Genomic DNA, 18,740 nt, shown 5'->3' on the forward strand with positions numbered 1-18,740 from the left:
ATTGGTTTTGTTTGGCAAGGTTTTGGTAGCGGGGGGGGGGGGGTTACAGGGGTGGCTTCTGTAAGAAGCTGCTGGAAGCTTCCCCTGTGTTCGAGAGAGAGCGAGCCCATACTAGCTGGCTCTAAGACGGACCCGCCGCCGGCCAAGGCCGAGCCAATCAGTGATAGTGGTAACGCCTCTGTGATAACATTTTTAAGAAGGAAAAAAAGTTGGCACGGAGAGAAACTGCCGCCGGAGTGAGGAGTGAGAACATGTAAGAGAAACAAGACTGCGGACACCAGGGTCAGTGAAGAAGGAGGGGGAGGAGATGCTCCAGGCGCCGGAGCGAAGATTCCCCTGCAGCCCGTGGTGAAGACCCTGGTGAGGCAGGCTGTCCCCCTGCAGTCCAGGGAGGTCCACGGTGGAGCAGATCTCCACCTGTAGCCCGTGGAGGACCCCACACCGGAGCAGGTGGGTTCCCGAAGGAGGCTGTGACCCCGTGGGAACCCCGCGCTGGAGCAGGTTCCTGGCAGGACCTGCGGATCTGTGGAGAGAGGAGCCCACGGAGCAGGCTTTCTGGCAGGACTTGTGACCCCGTGGGGGACCCGCGCTGGAGCAGTGTGCTCCTGAAGGACTGCACACCGTGGAATGGACCCATGCTGGAGCAGTTCGTGAAGAACTGCAGCCCGTGGGAATGGCCCACGTTGGAGGAGTTCGTGGAGGACTGTCTCCCGTGGGTGGGACCCCACGCTGGAGCAGGGGAAGAGTGTGATCAGCCCTCGTCCTGAGGAGGTGAAGCGGCAGAAAATAACGTGTGATGACCATAAACCCCATCCCTGTCCCTCTGTGCCGCTGGGGGGGCTTGGTGGTGAAATCCGGGAGGGTAGTTGTGCCCGGGAAGAACGGAGGGGTGGTGGGAAGGTGTTCTGAGATTTCATTTTACTTCTCATTACCATGCTCTGGTTGATTTGTAATAAATTGAGTTAATTTTGCAAATTGAGTCTGTTTTGCCCGTGACGGTAATAGTGAATGATCTCTCCTGTCCTTATCTCGACCCGCGAGCCTTTTGTTATATTTTCTCTCCCCTATCCAGCTGAGGATGGGGGAGTGATAGAACGGCTTTGGTGGGCACCTGGTGTTCAGCCAGGGTTAACCCATCACAACTTCCCAGTTCCAGAAATACAAGCTCGTGAATCAAACCCTCCTCAAGCACGCAGGCAAAACTGGCTGCGCTTTAGCGAAGCAAACCAACAACGAGGCTTCCTTTGTTTGGGTGCCTCCTGTCTGACGATGCTCTGGGCTACTTTCTCTTCCTGGCAGCAACAGGAATAAGTTGCTCTCATACCTACCAGCTTCTGACAGAGAAAGAGGATGATCTCGTTCTTGCCTGCTAGGACCAGGGGTGGCAATAACGCAGTCTGCTGAGACTGGAAGGGGATGCCTTGGAGGCGGAAACACGCGGGTGTTCATTACTCCTGGGCACTCAGAATCACGGGAGGAGATGATGCCGAAAGGCCTGATCCGATTCACAAACTGACGCACCTTAGGACTGAAAAGGCTTCTCCTTCCACTAACTTACTTTTCTCTGCAACAACAGCCTCAGGAGAGTAACTTCTCCGTAACCCTTTACACTACAGCAACTACAATACTTAATCCTAATGTACCTTACAAGAAAACTACTGCGGTCTTCTCTACTAGAGGGCCAACACTGCTGCGCCTGTAAGGAGCGCTTTACATTTTATTAACCTTTTGAAACAACGCACTAGCTTTCCTTGCAATCGCATTACGTGGGCTTCCTGGGACTTTATATATGCACGTTCGTTTTCTCTGGCTAAATCAGATTTGGAACGCAGGGGTGGCCATCTGAAAACACTGCAAAACATTCTTTTTACATACATCAGTTCTCTGGTGAAGGCAACAACTGAGGAGGATCTTCAGCTAATGTAAAACTGCGAAGCTCAGAGGAGTCGTACTCCAGCTAAAGATCTGCGCACTACTAGGCAGGAATGTCAAATTAAGCAATGCCCAACAGATACAAGTCATTGGACCTTTTCTTTTACAAGTAGGAAAGAAAGGGTACACAGAAAGATAGTGGTCTGTAGAAAATGCATGTAAATCATCAAGATTTCCAAGGATTACTCGAATCGCTTCCTGGAGAGGCCAAAACAAGAAAGGAAGGAAGAATATTAACAAGATAGCCACAATCCCACTGCCAAGTACAGTTTTCAGGCTTGGGAAAAAAAAAATAACATTACAGTTTGCAGGAGTCATGGAAGAGCAGGTTCCAGATATTTTGCTTTTCCTCCTCCCCTTCTTCCCCCTGCTCCCTCCCATCACCTTAGAGCACGCTGCCCTAACAGATTCACAGAAACTGAAGTGAACGAATATCTTAACCCTGAATTAACATAGAAGCAATACTATGGAGAGTGGAGGTGTGCTTTTAAATTTAACAAGTTCTACATTTAAGAAGCCTCCTCCTTGCCAGCACAACACATGCAAGTATTGACCTGTTTCAAAAATAAACATATTCCCCTTTTTTGGAATATTGACCCAACTCAGTTACAAAGGAACTGTAATTCAGCCCCAACAAACTCCTGCTTTATAAACGGGAAACTTTTTCTAGGAATACCTTTTGTTGGGAAGTGGCTTGCTGAAAAAGGACATGGGCCTGTGGAAAAGTTGTGCGAGCAGAGTTCTGTGTGAAAGAATGTCAGTTTGAGCAACAAGACTAGGCCTTGGCTGAAAATAGCTGGCTTTACTGATATTGGGAGAAAAACAACAGCTGGTCTCGCTGTTATCAGGAGAAAGACAGGGACGGTGTGACCTTGGCATAACTTCACAAGTAACTTTTGAAGAAGTTCTCATGAGAAAGTTACTGAACACGCGTAGCTGCCAACCACAAGTGGGTGTGTTTTAGTAATGAATAAACATTAGCAATGTACCAATCATATTAGGACTAGTAGGCATAATTATCGCAAACTGTATAAATATGAGCTATCCGTGCAAATAAAGTTGAATCACTTCTATCACTCATATTGGGTCGACTTATGTGCATTCCTCCGCCGCTCCAACAAATGGCGCCCGAACGGGGACCGAAGAAAGGGGAATTGGAGCGACGGACACTGAGAAGCACCGGTAGCAGCGACCGGGGGGCAAAAGATTAACCGAACGCTGATCGTCTTGGTTGGTGTGTTAACTCTCGTGCCTGGACCGTCCAAAAGGGGTTCGCCGTCAGTGAGGGCTACTGGAAAAAGGCTGCAAAGACTTTTTAACCGAGGTGCCTTAATCAAGGTAGCACCCAGGAGTATCAAGAAGCCGGCCGGCAATGGATCAAGAGGTAGCCCTAAAATTATTACAGTGCTTTTTAGAAAAGCGGGGAGTAAACTGCATTAAGCAAATTTCGGGGTTAGTCACGCTGGGTCGCGTTAAGGGATGCTTTAAGAATCCGGATTTATTATTTAAGGAGAGTGAATGGCGTAGATTAGGAGACGTATTATGGGATATGGTAACTGATGATGATAAATCAGCTAAAAAACTAATGAAGCAAGGACAGAAACCTTTCAATTAGTGTGGGTACAGCTTTTGAGCTTAGTACCTGGAATGCTATCGGAACCTCCCTATGGGATGAAATTAGTGACGGGTCTAAAGAAGTTAAAGATCTTGTAACTTTATGGAAATTGATTAAGACAACTCTGTAAGAAATGAAAGCAGATCGTAAAGCGTCTGCGTCTGCTTTTGCTGCTCTCTCTCTCCAACCGCAAGCGAAAGGGAAAAGCGGGGAGAAAAACATAATGCAGCGAGAGAGACTTTTTGGAGCTTGTTCGCCTACTCTCGTGCCCTTGACTTCTGCTCCACTCCCTGGGACTGCCGATATTAATCAGCCATCCGACAGTTCCCAAGCCTCCCTAACCGTACGATTAAAGGAAACCCTACAGAATCAGGGAGTGAGTAAAAATCTGCCTACGAAAAACCAGCCCTCAGATACCACCGTTCAACATGAACAAATTATACCTAGCATACACCCTGATTCAAATAATGCAAACAAGGACTTGGCTACTCTAATAATAGAACAAAAAGAGACAATGTTAGAATTGTTAAAGGAAATGGGGAAAAGAGACGGGGAAACCAACCGCACCCGTGACAGACGCGGAGCCGCCTGTAATAGCCGCTGCAGAAGAAAGGCAGAGACATTGGAGGGGTGTAATAACAGATGCCATTATAGAAGGGACTATGCTCTAAGCATTCCCAGTTATTGCATCAAATGGACAGAAAAAATGGGAGGTGTTTGACTGGAAGGTCATTGAGAAATTAAGGAATGCTGTGAGTCAGTACGGAATCAAATCTGCGTTAACTCACCAAATACTGCAATTCATTTTTTCTGCTGATACGCTGATACCTCGAGATATTAAACAGCTAGCACAGTTGATTTTGACACCCGCCCGAATGTTAGTGTTTTTCTGGCAGTGGGAGAAGCTCTGTGATAGGGAACAAGCAACATCACGACAACAAACAGATCCACTATGGGGAGTAACCATGCAGATGCTGATGGGTACTGGACCCTTCGCATCAGGGAACGCTCAGTTACAATGTGTCACTGAGGTTCATCATCTATCACAGATCTTGGCGTATCAAGCTTTTCTTACCGTACCAGACAATATGTACAGCCATGCTTTTACCCAGGTGAAACAGGAGAATACAATTTATGACCACCCTGACATGAACGAGGGCATGAAAGAAAACACGTTCAAAATACTCGCTTTTGAAAATGCTACTGAAAAGACACGCAAAGCATTGTGTAATTTGCCGAAAAATGCAGACATCGTTGATATGATAGAATACACGGATCGATCAGTGGACTCACAGAAAGTAGCCTATGCTGCCACAGCTCTCCAAGGAGCTACAAAGAAACACAAGGCCAGTAAGACACCCTTGGTCAAGTGTTCTAACTGTGGCAAACGTGGACACATTAGGAGCAAATGTACAGGTACTGTTAACAGTAAGTGCTGCAACAAGTGTAAGAAAGATAACCATACCACCAAGAATACAGGAAGAAGGGAAACTTTACACCGACTGCGAAGGCCCCTCGCGCGACGACACGAATGCAAGGGGCTTGAGCTGCCAGCCCTCAGGCAGCCTCGCAACCACCAGATCCGCCACCGCAGGAAGCTCCAGAGTGGATGTGGAAACCGCAGTCAACATAAAGGGACCATTGGGGTTTGGACTTAGTGCATTTTTAATGGGGCAATCTTCAACAGCTCTAGAAGGAATTCTGGTGCTCCCAGGGCTTATTGATGCAGATTATTGTGGGACTGTGAAAATTATGATTCATGTTTTAATCCCTCCTGTTTCTATTCCTAAAGGTACCAGAATAGCACAATTAGTTCCATTCAGGTCGTGTGTTCCGAACCCAGGTGAAGTACAACGTGGAGATGGTGGATTCGGCTCCCCAGGGAAACCGCAGGTATACTTTGCCATGGACACAACAAGAGGTAAACCAGAAAAGGTAGTGCAATTGGAAGGGCCCGATGGAGTTGTTGTCAAGAAACCGATGACAATCAATACAGGTGCTGATGTTATGATTATTTCACAATGCATTTGGCCTCCATCATGGCCATCGATCAATCCAAACTTTGGTATTGCAGGGATAGGGGGCACACAAGCCACCTTAGTAAGTCAGCTACCAATTACATTTGTGTTCCCCGATGGTGAACACATTACGACGTGTCCGTATGTCATGACTACCCCAACTGAATTGTTTGGCCTCGTAGGCCATGATTTATTGAGCCAAATGAAGGCAATGTTAGTGACGCATCCTTTTTAGGAGCGGTCACTGAGGGGTAGCCGATTCTGAAAATTAACTGGAAAACAGATGAACCTGTTTGGATTGATCAGTAGCTGCTAAATTCTGAAAGGCTACTAAAAATACAAGGGTTAGTTGAGGACCAGTTGAGAGCGGGACAAGTTGTTCCTTCTACTAGTCCATGGAATACATCAATATTTACCATTCCCAAGAAAAGTGGGAAGCGGAGACTGTTACATGATCTCAGAGCTGTGAATGTGGTGATGCACAGTATGGGAGCCCTGCAGCCAGGTTTGCCATCTCCAGTTATGCTTCCAGAAGAATGGGATTTGTTAATTATAAATCTAAAAGATTGCACCCAGATGGCGCTGAACGGTTCGCCTTTTCGGTACCATCGATTAACAAGGCAGAACCCTATAAGAGATACCATTGGGTCGTGTTACCGCAATGAATGCGCAATTCCCCCACGATGCGTCAGGTGTATGTGGCCTGGGCATCAGAGCCTGTAAGAAAGCAGTTACCTCAGTAACTTGCCACAGGATGAGATTTTAACTCAATTGCAGGACATCTTAAGCCATCGCGGAGTAACAATCACTCCTGAAAAGGTGCAAAAGGCAGCACCTTGGAAGTATTTGGGGTGGCACATAAATGCTAGCAATGTTAAACCTCAGAAGGTTCAAATAACATGAGAAATTTCAATGTTACATGATGTCCAGAAGCTTGTGGGAGATATCCAGTGGGTGCGGAATCTTTGCGGTATCACTAATGGCAATATGACCCCTCTGGTAGAACTCTTGGGTATGAGAACACTGTGCAGATGAGAAACGGGAAATGACAGAGCTGACCAATTGGTTGCAGCGCCACGGGAGCCTCCTCCAGGGAATCGTTTTCAACAAAGCACGGCAATCGCATGCGTTCTTGCACCAACCCGCTAGGATGTTAGCAAAGCAATTTGACTTACCACTTACTGATGCCCAAGGTATCGTTAAAGCATGCCCTGATTGTCAAAAGGAAGGGCTCGGCTTGGGCTGTGGGGTTAACCGACGAGGTCTTTTGCCATTGCAGTTGTGGCAAATGGATTTCACCCATGTCATGTGGTTTGGTGCAAAGCGTTCTGTGCATGTGTGTATTGATACCTATCCTGCTGCCATGTGGGCCACGGCACGAACTGGAGAAAAGGCCTTACATATTGAATGACATCTTCACGCTTCTTTTGCAGTACTGGGTGTGCCTCAAGAAATTAAGATGGACAACGGCCCAGCCTATGGTTCTACACGATTTGCTCGATTTTGTAATTTGTGGGGAATTCACCACGGTACCGGTATTCCACATCTTCCCACAGGACAGGCTATTGTCGAATGGGCCAACCAAACCCTAAAAGAACATGCTGCAAAAACAAAAGGGGGGAACCCAGGGCTTACTCCCAGAGGAACGATTGGCCAAAGCCTTATTTGTGCTAAATTATCTTAGATTGACAGGTGATCACAAAGACCCACCAATGGTAGTGCATCATGTTCTTTTACAGGCAGAAAGGACGCAACAAAGTACAGGAATCATGGTAATGTATAAGGACCCAGAATCCAGGAAATGGTGCAGATCAGCAGAAGTAAAACTTACTGGGAGATCCTGGCTAAGTGGGACAAGCCATGGCTTCGCACTGATGCTGGACCCGGAATTGTTCCAATGGCGACTGGCACGGCACCGGCGGGTGCTGGAGCCACTGATCTGACAGATTCTAACTAATAGAGTATTACTAGTGGACACGGAGTCCTTCAGAGAGGTTTTCAGAACAGCGTGCCTTATTGTATATAGAACCTGCTTTAGGTAAAAAGTGTGTAAAGCATAATTTGATTAAACATAGTGTGATTACGGGAAGACAGTGTGGGGTAAAAGTTAGTTAAAGCCAAAATTAGGGGTAAGGTCTATTTCCATTAATAACCTGGGAACGAGGTTGATTGTGTTTCCACAGATACAGGCCCACGATGGACTCCTGTTCGATTTGCATGACCATCATCATCTGGAGCATCATAGATGATGTGGCAATATGAATACTACCTCAGCCAAAAACTAATGTATAGGTCACCTTGGCTAACATAACAGGTCAAGATTCTCTGTGCATCGCAACTGTATCGTAAAGCCCATGAACCAATAGACAAGATGGCTATGACTCGTGCAGCGCGCCTGGCCAGCGAGCGCATGCGTCATAGATTGCAACCGAGGCGGACTTTTGGCACCCGCTGGCCACGTGTGCTAAAACCCGTTCCTCTGCAAATGTATAAATACTGGGATTTTCCAAAGAGCATCGGGCTGGTGTACAGTGAGGCCATCGTTGCCTCTGTGGGGACGCCCACGGAAAGCTGGCACCTACCGATTGCTGGGCTGAGTTCGTGGAGCAAGATGGCACAAGAATGTATAGATGGTTCATTTTCCTCATGGTCTGGGTCATTAGGGGTAACGGGTTGGCTCAAAGAATTATGGGCATTATTGTAGTTACTGTGATTTTAGCTATTGTAATAGTTTTACCTTGTTCAGCTTATTAAGGAAAATGGCATCCCAAGTTATTAAGCAAGCCTGGATTGCTCAAAAACAAAAAGAGGGAGAAAGATTTAAACGGAGACCTACAGTGGATTCAACCTTGTTGTGGTATTACAAATACAGACTTACAGCCGCTGCTGGATTTATTGAGGGGCAGCGATAGCTTAACTTCTACAAGACAACTAAGTGCACCGGGACGGCAATCCTTGACAGCAATTGGACAAAAAAATCACATCATCCATGTCTGGCAGATACGTTCCTGATTTACCCATAAATTTGAAACCTTATGCTGAGATTGATATGGAACACACTGACTGTAGTAAGCAGCATGACAGTGACACCGGTGATTGATCCACATCGGTTAACACCATGGGACAGTAAGAATGTTTGGGTGTCACTAGCTAAAGCTATTAATCAAACCTCTTTTTGTGTGCTTATGTATTTTATTAGGTATAATGTTGTTTTTACTGTGTTTAATTAATTGTGTTCACAGATCTTTGCAAAGGGCAATACAGCAGGTGTTAAAATTTTACCTCAATCTATATACAAACAAATAGATTGGCTGAAGAAACATACACAAAGATCCAGCAAGAAACTAGTTGGTTTGATGGAGTGTTACAATCAATATTCGGCGGGATAACACTATGGGTAATGTCATTGATTAAGGAAGCCTTATGATGGTTGGGTATATTGATATTAATCTGTGTAATAGTTAGAATTCCGTATGGGTGCATGATAAAAGGAGTCTCAAAGCTGACACACCAAGCTCTACTCACACAAAAAGAAAAAGGGGGAATTGTTGGGAATTGGCTTCATGAAAAAGGACATGGGTCTATAGAAAAGCTGTGCGAGCAGAGTTCTGTGTGAAAGAATGTCAGTTTGAGCAGCAAGACTAGGCCTTGGCCGAAAATAGCTGGCTTTGCTGATATCAGGAGAAAAACAGGGACAGTGTGACCTTGGCATAACTTCATAAGTAACTTTTGAAGAAGTTCCCATGAGAAAGCTACGGAACACGCATAGCTGCAAATCACAAGTGGGTGTGTTTTAGTAATGAATAAACATTAGCAATTTGCCATTGTTGTCCAGGCCCATTGCCTTTTCCAGTCTGGCCCATTTCCAGCTTGGAGGTGCTCTTAGGATTAGTCTGGAGGCAAAGATCACACTGTTGTGCGATCACACTGCCTCACCGTGGCGTATAAATTCCTAGCCACAATTTCTCCTATCAGATGATTATACAGGGCTTCTGTTCCCCAATGTCTTTTCCTATGTTCCTCCCCTATCAAATGCCATAATAAGCAAGAGGGAACGATTAGCTTTCCCTGTGGGGTATGAGCCCACCCCTCTTCATTATATGACCCTTCTAAACCTGTAATGAGCTTTTGATCTTCCTTAGTGTATTCTGGCTTACCTTCTAGGGAAATCCACCTATCAGGAATTAAGGCCCCTTCTGTTTTTACCTGTGTTTTGGCCACTTGTTTTGCCTCTCTGTCCGCCAGCTCGTTCCCTTTTTCCAAATCTGAGCTCGCTTTCTGGTGTGCCTTAATATGCATAATTGCTACTTTCTTAGGGAGCTGGACAGCTTCCAGTAACTTCAGAATTTCTTCTGCGTGTTTGATATTTTTCCCTTGAGAACTCACTAGTCCTCTCTCCTTCCAAATTGCTCCACGTGCGTGTACAACTCCAAAGGCATATTTTGAGTCTGTATAAATGTTCACAACTTTGCCCTGGGCCAATTCCAGGGCGCGGGTTAGAGCAATTATTTCTGCCTTCTGTGCGGAGGTGTTCCTGGGCAAAGCCCCCGATTCTATTACCTCTTGGCTGGCAGTGACGGCGTATCCCGCGTGTCGATTACTGTTTAGGACGTAACTGCTTCCGTCTGTGAAGCGAGTTTCCCCGTTTTCCATGGGGCCGTCTTTCACGTCTGGGCAACTGGCGTACGTTGCTTCGATGGTTTCCAAACGGTCACGATGTACCGGTTCTCCTGTGTTCCTGCTGAGAAAAGAAGCTGGGTTGACAATGTTAGCGACTACAATCTCCACGTCATCCCGCGCTACCAATATAGCTTGATATCTCAGGAATCTTTGTGGAGAGAGCCAGTGTCCGCCTTTTGCTTCCCGTACTGCTGATACTGCGTGAGACACCAGAACAGTCATCTTCTGGCCCAGAGTAAACTTTCGGGCTTCCTGTGTATTTAGTATCACAGCCGCAACTGCCCGCAGGCATCCAGGCCAACCTTTTGCAGTCGTGTCTAACTGCTTAGAGAGGTAGGCAACTGCCCATCGATACGGGCCCAGGTTTTGTGCTAATATTCCCAGAGCAATGCCCTGCTTCTCATGGGAGTAAAGAAGAAACAGCTTACTCGCATCTGGGAGTCCTAAGGCCAGGGCCGACATCAAAGCCTTTTTCGGTAGCTCAAAGGCTCGTTCGGTCTCCTTATTCCACTCAAGGTGTTTCTGCTTAGTGGCTGTCAACGCATACAGTGGTTTAACAAGCAATCCGTAATTATAGATCCACAATCGGCACCACCCTGTCATTCCCAGAAAAGTCCATAACTCTTCTACTGTCTGAGGTCTCCCAGTTTGACATATTGCCTCTTTACAGGCCTGTCCCAAAGGTCTTTGTCCCGCACTAATTTCATAGCCCAAATAATTCACTTTGCCTTGCATTACCTGTGCCTTTTGCTTGGATACCCGGTACCCCTGAAGTCCCAGGAAATTCAACAGACTCGCCGCCCACGTCGTACAATCTTTCTCTGTTTTGGTGGCGATCGGGATATCATCCACATACTGCAACAGCTTCCCCTCCTCAGACGGGGTTTCCCAGGATTCCAAGTCTTTCGCAAACCGATTGCCAAAAACGGTAGGCCTATTCTTAAATCCTTGTGGCAAGGCCGTCCAAGTGAGCTGGGTCTTTCGACTGGTCTTGGGCTTTTCCCATTCAAATGTGAGTAAGTTTTGCCTGGCTTCATGGAGAGGGAGGCAAACGAAAGCATCCTTCAAATCTAAAACACTAAACCAAGTCACTTCAGGTGTTAGTACGGTTAACAGGGTCTATGGGTTCGCCGCTACCGGGTAAAGATCTTCAGTTATCTTATTCACCGCCCATAAGTCTTGGACGACCCAATATGACCCATCGGGCTTCCGAACACGTAATATAGGGGGATCGAATTCAGACTCACACTATTTTAATAGTCCCAACTGCAAAAATTTTTCTGTCACCGGCCGGATTCCTTCTCTGTCTTTCTTCTTTAGGGGATATTGTTTAATTCTTACCAGCTTTTGGCCTTCCTTGATCCTAACTTCAACAGGTGGAGCACTTTTCGCTCTTCCAGGTGCATCGGTAGCCCATACCCCCGGGTACACTTGCTTTAAGATGTCCTCATTAATGATTCCTTCTAGGGGGAGACTGGTTAAGGTTAGGCTCAATATTTGAATATTTTGCTGATCTTTTACCTCCAGAGTAATTTCTCCCTTCTTGAATACAATTTTTGCTCCCAATGGTTCCAACAAGTCCCTTCCCAAAAGGGCCTTTGGGGAGTTCGGCATATATAAAAATTTATGAATGCCCCACTGTTTTCCTAATTTATATTCTAAAGGTTTACAAAACTATGCCTTTTCACTTTGGCCAGTCGCTCCTTTCACCGTGACATAATCATTCCCCGGGGCATCAAAGCCTGATTCAAAACCGAGTATGTTGCTCCTGTATCTACCAAAAATTCTACCTCTTGTTCTGTTTTCCCTAGCTTAATTATAACCAGTGGATCCGCTAGGGTAGATTCCCCAGGTTCTCGTCAGTCTCCCTTCACAGAGGCTACTGTTCTTCCTGTTTGAGCCCTCTGATGCTCCTTGTTCCCTGGGCATTCCCTCTACCAATGACTGAATTTCTTACACAAAGCGCATTGATCCTTGCCCAGTCGGGGCAAGTCTCGTCTAGGCCCTCTTCCCCTTTCTTCCCGAATAACAGCCATTAATTTCCTTTGTCCTTGCCTATATCCTTCTTCTCTGTTACTAAACACCCTCCGTGCTTTTGTGGTACAGAACAGAGATGTAGCAAGAAAGGAAAAAAAAGAAGGGAGGGAGAACAAAGGGAGAGAGACACAAAGACTGGAAGAAGGACAAAGGGATGGCAGAAGAAAAAAATAGTGATAGGCTACAGGACAGAGATGGAGGAGTTCCAAAAAGACACAGGGAGCATGACAGAATGAGAGTGAGAAACAAGGGACAGAGCAGGACAGCACTGGAGGAAAAAACAACTGTCATTGATAGGCTGCGAGAGAGACATGGAGGAAGAGAGAAAAGAGAAGGGACAGCTAGCTGGAGAGGGGGATACAGTTAGAAAGGATGGAAGAGGGAAGGGAACAGAGAGAAATACAGAAAAGATGGCAAGAGGAAGCAAGGCAGAGGGACAGCAATAGAAGAAACAAGGGACAGGGATCTGGACAGATGAAGAAAAAAGCAGGAGAAACATACAACATGATACGATGGGACAGAAAGTAACACAGAGCATCAGATGATAATAATGACAAGAGATAGAGAGAGACTATGAAAAGCACAGGAGGTTGGAGAGAGAGAGAGAAGACATGAATGAAAAGAGTAGAGAGCACCACAAAGGGTCAGGGAAAGAGAAGGACAACAGAATAAAAAAAACCCTCACATATTACACACACGTTATCCACTCATCAAGCCCATTTCAGAGTTACACAGTACCTCAGCCCCTTTAGGAAAAGTAACACATGCGCCCGAGCCCATTTCGGCGCCGCACCACGCCCGAGCCCATTTCACGGGTCTCTACCTACAGCTCCAATTTCAAAGTTCTGCAATCACTAGAGGAAGGAATGCACCCCCTTTCCATTAACCCAGCAGCAGCTACATTTACCTCAAGGTATCTACAACTCGCCCTTGGATGCCTAATTCCAACAGACACTTTCACTTACTTCAACAGCTAAGTTTACCTATGGGCACTAAACGCCCATGCTTCCCTCTACGCTTCCCTTTGTGATTGCCATTAGTACTGTAATTCCCACAAGGACACATAATTACCTGTCTTTTTTACATTTTATTTTTAGCGCTTCATTTGGTCCATTACTCATTCCACATAGATTCAGCTATGTCAGTATTTCAATCCAATTCTACAATGTACTTTTTCTACAATATATAGAAAAGACTTATGGCCTCACTCGTCAAATATTTGACACTATTAGATTTAGTCCTCTTTTAATCACTATTTTTACAAATACATGTAAACTCCAAAAATTTAGCATCACCTGAAGAAGAAATGCCACTATTTAGTACCTGCAATGCTCTACGGAGTGGTCTTTTCCACATTCCTCGCTCCCATTACATACATCGCTGCACATCCAGAAGTTTTACTCCCTGAGGTGACATTACCGCCATGATCCCTGTTCCCGGGCACCAAACGAGTGACCTCCAATCATCTTGACAGACCGTCCACTTCCACACCTCGACACAAAACCAGAAATTGAAAAATATCATTACATCACAAGCTACAAAGAGCAACCAAATATTTTACAAACCCACCACAGACAAATACAGTTACACTCACGCACTTCACAACCCTGGCCTACTCCATGCTGGCCATCTAGTCCAACTCCCCCCACAAAATCCTCAACTGTCTTCCAAAGACCATCCACCGAACAACATATCTCTCTGTGCTGACTGGCAATTACCAGGTTCCAGGGGAGCGCTCCACAGGAACACTGTTCCCGGGAGCCTTGGGAAAAAAAAAAAAAAAAAAAATAAAAAAAAATAAAAATAAAAAAAAAAATCGCCCTGCCTTTGAAAACCCAGGCCCGAGGCAGACCCCAGTCCAAACATTGGCGATCAACATTGCCTCATGGAGCAGCTGGGACCAGGGAAAAGAAAAAATAAATGGGGCAGGGGAGGACACACCAAAAACCAACCCATATCCCAGCTGAGGTTTTTTATTCTAAGTTTGGGGGTTTTTTCCTAATTCCCTGAAAAACATCTCAACTCTACATCCAACCTGAAAGGAAAAAAAACCAAAAAGGCTTAACCACAGAACCCTACAAGGTTAGAGACATTCACAACACACCACTCGTTCAGATCACATGAATGCCAGCCCTCACTCTCAACTCATCCATCATACCGTCCACAGGCCTCAAGAGGCCGTCACCCCGTCTGCAGCAGCAGGGGCCTCAAAAAAGCACCCTACCTGCAAAAACCCAGGCCCCAGCCCAACCTCCTTCCAACCAACCTCCCCACAAACTGCCCTTCCGTTACACCAACATTTCAACACGCACCATCATCTCCACCATCCGTGCATTTTCAACCCGATAATTAGCTTTCACAGTGCCACGTGTCACAGTCCAACCTCCGTAGCGCCATGTCACCTAAACGCAAGGTTCTTTCAAGCACCTCTCGTGCCCTGTCATCACCTGCAAAAACAACACACAAAGCTTGTCAACAGACACTTCATCCTCGAGAGAGAAGTCCTCCACCACTCCCCTACCCTGCTTCCCACCTATTCCAAAAATAACACATCCTCACAGCCAGTGTCCTCCATGACACTTGAAAAAAACAGAGCATCACAAACACAGAGCTGTCCCAAAGTTACCGATCGCTCCAAGACCCATCACGCTGCTACTTAGACCTCAAGGCCTTGACCATTTCTAGAGACTTGCCACAAAGCATCTGCATAAACAAGATGAACACCATTGCCCAGTTCCTGCCTTACTCAATGCTAGTTCACAGTCCAATTGCGATCCCCTCAACTCTGCATGCAAAGAGCCCAAAGTCATTAAACCTTCTACGCTGCCTCTACAATGCCATACAAGACACACACAAACATAGAGCCATGTAATTCACATGCAAATGTAATGCCATACAAGGCAGTACTCTTACCTCAGTCAAGGCAAAACAACTCAGAGCCTTGCCATACCAGACAAAACAGAACAGGGCCAATGCAAGAGACTCTCACGTGACAGTCAATACAAGTACAGACCAAAACAATACAAAACCAATACAGAACCATAGAAGGCAAGGCAGTCTCAGGTGGCAATCCATACAAGTACAGAGCACTGCAATACAAAACACAATGCACGGCCAGGCAATGCGAGACAGTCTCACATGACAGTCGATACAAATACACAACAAAACACCACAGGGCAAAGGCAAATACAGACCAATACAATGCAAGAAAACTGCAAAACACAGCAAAGCAAAGCAGTCTCATAGAGCCACCGGATGCATCTTCCTTCAGAGTCCACTCACGGACTCAACTCCTTACAGTGCTCTGCTGCCTTCCCCCATCGCTCTGTGGGACACATCCTGTCCCTCCACATCTGAAAAAAAAAAAAAACAAACATATTGAATGAGTCACCTGGATGCAGAGCAAGAGCTTCACAACTCCAGAGGTCTTGATTCCATCTACAAAGACCATCTGGAATGCAGCTACAGCCTGTCATTTTAAAAACAACAACAAAAAAAAAACAACACACAACCAAAAAACAAACAAAAAAACAACAAAAAAACCCAACACACACACCCCCCTGCCCACTGTAGGGTTCAATTATATGGAACTTAGTTACTGGGCCTGAAAGTAGCTCATGGTCGCAAGAGAGTTCCAGACACCTTTGAAGGCTCTGAACAGAACAAACAAGAAGATAGAAGAAGAAAGATCCCAATTAGAAAAACACAGGTGCACATTCCACGATAAAGGGAACTTGGCACAACCGACCTCAATTCAGGGGCTTATCTCGACCAGTTGGACTAAGACAAGTTTTGCATGCTCTAACATAGCCAATTATATCCTGTGTGTATGCACGTGTACAGAGCGAGTATAACTAACTGTATCTTATGTTTCTACGCGTGGACAGTATCGATGTAACCAATCACCGCTTACGCTTGTGCGCGTGGACACCACATGCTTGCGTGCAGCAGCCAATCAAAGCTTCTAAACAACTTAGAGAATTGTGTAAGAATGATCAGCTAAGCTCAATAAAGGGGCGACTTTGATCATCATACTGGTGTTCTATCATCCGGGCCCCGCACGGAGTAACCCTAAACCCTACACCCCACCAACCAAAAAAACCCAGGGCCAAACTTGGAGCCCATCACGTGCAAGTCTTAACACCTTAGAGACTCAAATCCGCTTCACTGCCCCTCAGCAACCCCTGCCACACGGCTCCAATTGTCTCCGTGAAACACTATCGGCACGGCTGTCCGCGCAGGCCGCTGATGGCTACTCGAGCCGAGATGACTGTACAACCCTCGCCTAAACGGTCTAGGCACATCAACGTTTCACCCGTAGACTCTTATCGCTGTTCCACCTACCCCTGACTCCACACCCCCCCAGGCAGAGCAGCTCCAAGCCAAGCACACCGTGTGCAGAACGTCACCACGTGGAACGCCACCAACGAGGTGATTCAACGAGAGAGAAAACTCTCAGCAAGAAGAATGACCCCCGGACGGGAGGCGCCGTCAGGCAAGATGACCTACGGGGCCGCAACCGCGAGGCCAGGAGGCTCCACAGCAGACCCAGAGGAGTCAAACGGAGCGGCCCATTACAAGACAGCACTGTCAAAACCCAGACGACAGATGCGCCAGAAGCCTGGTGTCGAGACCTAAGGATGTCAGGATGCGGGGAAGAAGTCCCACTCCGAGAAAACGGACAGCTAGAGAGCAGAGCTGCCGATGCAGGCTGAAAAAATGCTGCCATAGAGCACTGACCGGAACCCGCCAAGACCGATCCATGCTTTAGAGCTCCGAGCGCAAGAAAAGAAGCACCCGATTGGCACCGGGCCAATGAGTAAGAGCATTCAAAACCCTAGGGACAGCACCCGAAGCGCATGCCTCGCTCCTCTGGCGCAAAGCGCGACAAGGACATCGAGACCCGAGGAAGGTCTAAGCGCACAAGACAGACTACACAAACTACACGCCACCGCGGACACGGGCTGGAACTGCCCTGCCCGGCACACACGGGTCTCGTGCTGAAAAGCAACCCGCTCCCTTCTCCTGCGCAAAGGCGACTGCTTTGGGACAGCCCTCTCTCCTGCGCTAACTTTAAAACTCCTCCCTGCTATTCCCAGCTTTGTCCCTTCCTCTCAGCCTGGTCCCTCAACTTAGCTTTCAGAGGGCTGAGGGTCCAAATCCATCCTCCACAAAACCACACGGGCTAACTGGGATGTTCCTCAAGGGGAACATTGCTCTTCAACATCTGCAATGAAAAAAACAAAACCAAACAAATCAGAAAAGGGAGTAAGCATCCCGCTGGCCAACGCCAACTACTTCCCCAACTCCCCCCTCCTCACAAGTGCCACCGTGTTCACTTCCCCGCTCATTCCAGACTCAGACCCTGCAGCCATCATCACTCGTGGTATCTAAGGTACCGAGAGAAACCACGTTAGCGTGGCACTCGTGAGAAGCCATCGGCCCCACACTCCTCCTCGCTAATCCACAGCTCACCTGAAACGCTCATCCAATTCAAAGATAGCCCACACAGCACCTCCACAACAGAAGGTAAAGGCTGAACCGAGCAGCCCCATAATACTTTGCTATTCAACACCGACCCGGCCGACGACCGCCTCACCTTCTCGGACCGCTCACCGGCATGCAGCTTTTCGGGAGACCTTATAGCAGACTTCACGGTACGTAAAGGGTGCCTATAAGAAACCTGCAGAGGGACTTTTTACAAGGGAGTACAGCCATAGGACAAGGCGGTAACGGCTTTAGTCCTAAGGAGGGTACATTTAGTTTAGGAAGACGTTTCTCACTAGGGGTGGCGAGGCACTGGAACGCGTTGCCCAGAGAACCTGCGGATGCTCCCTCCCTGGAAGCATTCAAGGCCAAGTCAGATGGGGCTTTCAGCAACCTGGTCTTGCGGACGGCGTCCATGGGGGAGGGTTGGAACTAGAGGATCTTTATGGTGCCTTCCAACCCAAACCATTCTACGATTCTATGACATTCAAATCCAACTGCAAAACTCCTCTGAGAAGGGCTGGTGAACCCTCCTCCCTTTCCCCAGCAGTCCCAAAACTTAAGAAACCCCTTTTCTTCTCCTCAACTGTCAGGAAAGGAACCCCACTGCTTCCTGACACCTCCTGCCCTCAATCTGCACTCCTGAACCCCCTTCAGTGGCTACTCCTCAAGAGCCGCTCTTCTGAGCAACATCCCAAATTCTGGGGGCACCCCCTAACCTACAGCTCCCCAGAGACTCTGAGCTCTGCTACATGCCCACAAAAGAAAGTCAAGTCCCAAGCCTTGTAATCTACGAGGGGCCTGCCACCAGCTGCAAAGATTCTAAGGACAACGTGGCATTCGGTGGGCAATGAGGAAAGGCACCCCAAACCCTGAAGGGCACTGTGCCTCACGGCCCTTCTGCTTTCATCAGTAGTACTAAAACTCCATAGACAAATACATACAAGATGCTCACCCTAACCCCTGCTAAA

General features: G+C 47.1%; 2 protein-coding genes across 7 annotated transcripts in view; both read right to left on the reverse strand.

The window, feature by feature from the left end:
- LOC126037370 (electroneutral sodium bicarbonate exchanger 1-like) overlaps window positions 1-18,740 on the reverse strand; it is a 265,741-nt gene that overhangs the window by 202,542 nt on the left and 44,459 nt on the right. For 2 of the 6 annotated variants that reach the window (XR_007505653.1, XR_007505659.1), the window contains exon 2: window positions 14,595-14,729. The exons of 2 other annotated variants lie outside the window; for them this stretch is intronic. The gene's annotated coding sequence lies outside the window, so the exon portion shown is untranslated. Of the gene's footprint in view, window positions 1-14,594; window positions 14,953-15,673; window positions 16,139-18,740 lie in introns of those variants that run through there. 2 more of the 6 variants (XR_007505660.1, XR_007505646.1) reach the window with 2 other exon arrangements.
- Window positions 1-18,740, reverse strand: part of LOC126037369 (electroneutral sodium bicarbonate exchanger 1-like) — a 230,242-nt gene that overhangs the window by 94,541 nt on the left and 116,961 nt on the right. The gene's annotated exons all lie outside the window — the stretch shown is intronic.

This window comes from Accipiter gentilis, unplaced genomic scaffold (genome assembly GCF_929443795.1).
Source record: "Accipiter gentilis unplaced genomic scaffold, bAccGen1.1, whole genome shotgun sequence".
Taxonomy (NCBI): domain Eukaryota; kingdom Metazoa; phylum Chordata; class Aves; order Accipitriformes; family Accipitridae; genus Astur; species Astur gentilis.